The following is a 6,447-nucleotide window of genomic DNA, read 5'->3' on the forward strand; positions in this document are numbered from 1 at the left end:
CATCTCCGAGCATGTATGAGCTACACTTGTACTTGCACTGAGAGTTGAGGCTGCAATAGTGTGGGGGTTCGCCATGTGACGTCCTTGTCTCGTCATCAGTCTAGCCAACCATGCCAGATCAGCTGAAGCATCAAAGTGCAGCCTAGCTCATGTATTGTCTGCGTGTCTGCACAATAATATCCCTCAGATCAATTCCGATACTAACACCGGGTTGTTGTTGATCGAGTACATACGTACTGCATCAAGGAATGAACACACCCTTAATTGTGCTGTTTCACCTTGAATGGTTCCCACGTGGGACAGCTCTAAAATACACTGGATCTTCAATTCTTCGTTGACACACGACACGTGGAGAGTTCTTCGATAAATTTGTTCGATATTTTCTGAAAAGATTACATTGTAAAGCTCAGAGACCGTTGATGAATTTCACTCAAACTAAACTTGGTATACCTTTTATATGCTATTTTTGTTTGTTTGTTTGCGCTAGTTCGGTATTTTAACTGTTATGATATGTCCCAATTGAGCTAGGCCTAATGCACCGGCTCAAATCTAGGTAGATATAGGATCAAACTATAACTATATATATTTATATATTAGTTTTTGGTTTAAATGTAGAGCAGAGCCTATATGTACGGAACTTGATTCTAGGTGGATATAGGATCTAGTCGAACTCGATTCATAAGTTAGGATTAATCCAAAAAGGAAATCTCAAATAAACTGAAATTCAGTCCAACACAAATTGAACCTTTTAGCGAACAAAGTTGAAAAGCCAAGGTCCGATAGAATTCTAAACTCTTACTGAAGCTTTAATGTCTCAAACAAAACAGTTTGGCTCAAAAGTGAAAAGTTTAAATTTGTGCGCTTAAACTTTCAACTGAACAAAAGAACAATTGAGTAGTCTTAGTTTGTCTGAACTCCCTCAAATCTTTGGACATGGAAGCAATTTTGAATGTCACCTAGCTATTTAGAAGTAGACACCCTGCATTGAATAGGACTAGGAGCGTGTGTTGCTGAAGTGGTTCTACCACTACCGGAATTCAAATCTGCACCTAGTGTTTCTAACGGCTCATTCTTACGGTTGACTTGTGTAACGAGAAGAAACTAAAAAAAAAAGGAAAAGGAAAAAAGGTAGAAGAATCCCGCTTCGGTTTATTTCGTCCATACCGTCCGCTCCCCCAAAGCTATCCGAGCACCGACACGCCTGCAGCAGCACCCGACCGGGACCCGCCGGCGGTCGGTCGCGCCGTTATCCCCGCCCATCCCTTCCCCAACTGCCGTCCGAACCCCTGAAGCTCTGGAGCCCCGCGGCCTCCGGCCGCCATCCCTGAATTATTAGGGGGCGTTCTGAGCCGCCGGAACCGTTCGGCCTGTGCAGGTGAAAAGCTCCGATCTTTCTTGCCTTGAAATGTTAATTAGCCTCGTGATATTAGAGAAATAGGTAGTATATTGTGTGGTGAGTGGAAATTGGAGACCAAAGCAACCCGTTCTGTAGAACAAAGCGCCAAACTCTCTCCTTTTTTAGATTAAAGGAGAGGGGGGGGGGGGGGGGGTTGGGGGCAGATTCTATCCCATGATGTTGTCAGAGTGATTGGAGTGGTTCTTTATCCTGCGTCGATCCGTCGAAATAAAGCGTTTTTATACCGTAGAAAATGCAGAGTAATGATTAGTATGGAATCATTTCTTCAATCATTGTTTCACATGCTGAGGAGGAATTTATAATAAGCCCCGCACCTAGATTGGGTATCTCTACAGGCGGAAGGCACGTGGTGTATGTCGTTTCTGCGCCCTGTTAATGCATATCGGCGGTTAATCGCTGCTCCCATTGGTTATGGTGTCAACGAGCAAGGGAGGGTGAGTGGAAACAGGGGAGAGAATTGTCAACCATATCTAGTGCATGCCATGGAGGAGTCCACTGTCTACAAGACAGTATAGGTAGAATTGTCAGCTAATTTTGGCCCCAGAGCTGAACTCTGTGCACTTTTGTTGCATCGGGCTGATACCCAGCAAATTCAGGAAGAAGTGGCAGTTTTATTTTTTTACTGTTTTGCTAGCGTAGAGTTTGTAGCCTTCTATGTTTGTGAAGTTGAGACTGCATCACACCCTTTCTTTGTCCATGTGTTAACCTGAAAGTCTGAATGAGGGAATTCCAATTTTAGTTTCTCTGATAGTAATGGCTACATTATTTTAACTCATCCAAGCTAGGTGCATGGTCATTCAGCTTTTAGAGAATGAATTTCTAATTATCTTACTCTTGTCTTCAGTTTCTCTGTAATTGGATCCTCAGCTCCAGCTTGAGTATTGATTGATAACAACATCAGTAAATAAAAGTGTCATTTATGATATTGAGATTCTGTTTCATATAGTTGCGGTAGTTGTGTGTTTCTGACCATTTGGTTCAAAGTCTCTTTGGACTGAACCTTTTATCCTTGTGTCATTCGGTTCTTGGGTTATTCTTTCAAACTGACCTTTTGGTGATGTCCATGTCGTTTGGCTTTTCTGACTGAATTTGTCATATTGTGTACCTTGTTTGTTTTCTACCAGCAAAGGCTTAAAATATTGTAAACTCTGTGACTTTGCTGCCTTATTTTTCTGATTGAAAATGACAAACAGGATTACAGGATGGTTGCTTTATGACTTCTGTATTCTGGCTGTTCAGACTTCTGTCATCATTAGCTTCAGTCAGTCAGTCAGTCACTACAATAGTTTTTGATAGCTGTACTGTTCTCCCAAGCCCTTTTAGGTTGCAAATGCATTTCACATATCACATATTAACCCATGGAGTGGAGTAAATCATTACTGTGCTGCTTATATGACATAGAATTCGTAAGAGACACCTTTCAGTGCTTTCAGTTGGATGACAGACACTCATTGCCTGTAGATGGTGCTCTTTTGATGTCTGTTTGGTACTGTTGGTAGTCCTTGGCATAGAATATCATTTCTAGTCTTTTTCTTTCTAGTTTCTGCTAGACCGTGAATCGTGCAATGTGATATATTGAGACCTAAGTTTTGGTAGGTGCTGCCAATGTATCAAAACTTTCGGCGACAGACAAGCATGAAACCTTTCATTTTCTCAGGTAGGAACCCAAAGCTGTTCAAGCATGTATTCATCAGAAAATTTTTTCCCCAACAACATTTATCCTGATTAAATGAAATTAGGACAGGTTGGTGCTACTATTCGTTCATTAGGAATAGTGTGACAGGCTGTTGTACCAGAAAAATTGAAAGTAAAATAAGTTAGCAACAGGGGAAAAAATCCTTTCAGTACAGTAGGACTATTTCTTATTTTTCCTAACCTCGCATGCAGGGCCCTATCCCGTCAATGTTGTCATTTCCTTTACATGCAGTCCGTTCCTATTAGATCTGTTTGTCACCAACATGCCAGGAGTAATCATATCATGGCTTTCATGTATCTACTGTTTCCTAACATATCTTGGGTAGCTTAGTTTACCTACCCTTTTTTCGCCAAAAAAAGGTTAATGGTATTTATTTCTGGGAGGCAATATATATAAAGCAGATTGATTTATGTCAGATCATAATTTCTTTAACAATTAGGTTAGTCCTTTCGTTATTGCTTTTAATGATATTAAGTGTCATCTATGTACATGATGAGGAAATACGAAAGTAATCTTGTGTAACTTCTTATTGCTTTTAGTGGCCTATTTATAATTTTTTGAAAAGATGTGTAGATACTGGAAAAGAAACCTAATAAGAATCATAAGAGACTACTTTATGTCTTTATGATAGGTTTTTGGCAAATTATATTATGCCCCCTTATCATAACTTGAATACATCTGAACAACTGGATCTGGATTGATTAGCTGCATTGATTGACCCATACTAGTATGAAACTTATGCAAATGAGGCTATCCTCCAGAAACTGATCTGAAACTAATCTGTGAGAGGCTGCATGGAGTACTATTTAAATCCTAGTAGTGTTGTTTAGTTTTGGAACCCTGTACAGAACAGTCTTCAATATGTTTGATGATGCCCCACTGTTTACATCTGTGTCTTTTTTCTTCTGTTATTTTGCATGTCCTTTTCCTTCCATTCTGAAATGTTCTGAGCAGCACTGCATTTGGTTGATTAAATTTGCAGTTTAGTTGCTCCTTTTTATTTTTCCTTTTTGATTAAACAGGAGGGAAGGCCCAGTGCAATTGTTCTTCTCAAGGTAGCACAGCAATCCCTTCAAAAGAAAAGGTAACATAGCATGAACTAACTGTATTGTCAAGGCTATTAGCTAGAATTGCCCATGGTGGGGTAAGCACATGCTATTTCTAACTGCACTATATCCTTTGTCCTGTGCTTCATATTATACTCTGACACACATTTTTCTGATACCTCTTGCCAGCAAATTCCAACTCTGCCTATCAGGCGCATGCAATAATTTTTCTTCGCATTATTGCAGCTGCAATCCTCAACCAATGGTCTTTCTTTTTGCATATAAGGTTAGCAACCTTTAATTGCCTCTAAATTTCTGTCATATTTTGCTTTCCTGTTCTTGCTTTTCTAAGTTGCAGGATCAGAATGTTTTCTGCCTTAAAGTAACGCCGAACTACATTGTACCATCTGTCGGTGTGAGATACCGGGTGCAAATGCACCTTGATGCCTCTGATGGCGGCTTAAGTACCAATTCTGTTCGTGTTTTAGTGGTGGTTGCATGCGCTTAAAGGCACCTCCAAGTGTGTCACCTGTTCATTTCGCTGTCAGACCTTATTCTGCATGCCCAAGCCTGCCTTTCCCTCTCTGACGTGTCACTGTTACAGATACTCTGCACTCTGTTTGATTATGCCTGCATGCCCCCGGCTGGTGCCTTGACTTGTTAGTAATAGCTTGCACCTCCCTTTCCGGTGACGCCGACTTCCTACTGCCCCTTTGCACTCCCTTTCCATCCCTTTCCATGACGGTGACCCGCTACTGGAACACTATCAGATGCTGCTTCAAGGCACTTCTTGTGTGCCACATTGCAACATCATTAGGTCAGCTCGCATATAATTTTATTGTGCACTTGCTGCTGTTTCCATGTTCTTTTTTGCTTATGTGTTGTTTCTCAAGTTTTAACACGTTAGGCTGTGTCTGCCCTGTTCCCCTGTTTTTTCTGGTCTAGAAGTTACTTACCCTATATGAGGACAGACTCCAAGACAAAAGTCTCAAGCTCCCGTGATAACAAACTAGGGAATTGGAGTTGTTGCATCTCCAAACAATTAGGGCCTGTTGGATAGGTGGGGACTGTAACCGATCCCTTCGGATTGGTAAGGAGAATGTACTAGTTTCCCTGCCAATCGGAAGGGATTTGGTCTAACTGCAGGGTATCCAAACAAAGCTTTCGGCGTCAAGAGCTGCTGTACAATATCATGGGACTGTTCATTCCATCTTGTCAAAGGTAATAAGGTACTGTACATTATGGTTGTGTGGCTTGTTCTTGTTGGTTTGACTGTCTTATTAGAGACAACCAACCTGAACAGCTTAAGGCTGCATTTGGTTCAGCTTTCTGAAGCTGAACTAAAGTGGTTCAACTTTTCTGCAGCTGTTTTGAAAAAACTGCTTTTCTGTAGTTAAATTTGAAAGGAGGTTATACCCTGCTTTTGCAGCTTTTCCGAATTTGTGAAAATTACACACCTACTATTGGTCACATATATACCCTTTCAATTCTTTTTTATATATAAAAAAATAAAGATTTTCATATATAGAAAATAAAATAAAAAAGAATACAAAAAGTTAACTCCAAATATTTTCATATATATAAAAATAAAGATTTAAAAGAAAAAGGATTTGGTCATCACAAAGAAATATTGTATACTGTCAATTTGCATAAAGATAATATATAATTTTTTCACAGTCGACAACTCATAGCAGTTTGAACCAAACGACTTTCAGCTTTTTCATAGCAGGCATCTCACAGCAGCTTTTTCACAGCAGACATCTGACAACAGTTTTTTCCCAGCTCACAGCTGAACCAAACGCACCCTTAGTCTTATCCTTCCAGACATTGTCTAGCAGCCACTTTTTCTCTGTTGTCATTTTATCATACTTGATTTAACCTGAGATCGTATTTTTTTAGATATGTAGGGAGAAACATTTTGTTCCTGTAACATTGCTTATTAGTATGTGGTTATCATAATCTTCTAAGGGGATGCTTGTAATAATGTGGAACAATGTCCGCAGATTCGCTAACATAGCTGTGAGACTCAATTCTTTGAACTTCCATATATTCATATGTGAAAGTAGAGAAATATATGAAGTACAAGGATATTCTAAAAACACTTCCTTGTTTCCACAGCATCATAAATTGAAAAAATTCGTACATCTATACTAATATAAAAAAAACACCAGTTGTGTGGAATACTTAATCTCCACTGTCAATTTTATTTAGAATTGGTCCCTCCTACAATTAAAGATCTAATTAATGATGTCCTGCCCTCAACAAATTATGCTACTCATCCGATCTCC

At 39.7% G+C, this 6,447-nt stretch overlaps 1 long non-coding RNA gene across 1 annotated transcript; it reads left to right on the top strand.

Moving 5' to 3' along the window:
* The first annotated feature begins 1,171 nt into the window (after positions 1-1,171).
* On the top strand, positions 1,172-6,175 carry LOC112884287. Its single transcript, XR_003227077.1, has 3 exons — positions 1,172-1,375; positions 4,136-4,197; positions 4,349-6,175. It is a non-coding gene; the product is annotated as an uncharacterized LOC112884287 (long non-coding RNA).
* Positions 6,176-6,447: the final 272 nt, after the last annotated feature.

Source organism: Panicum hallii, chromosome 3 (assembly GCF_002211085.1).
Source record: "Panicum hallii strain FIL2 chromosome 3, PHallii_v3.1, whole genome shotgun sequence".
In the NCBI taxonomy this organism is placed as follows: domain Eukaryota; kingdom Viridiplantae; phylum Streptophyta; class Magnoliopsida; order Poales; family Poaceae; genus Panicum; species Panicum hallii.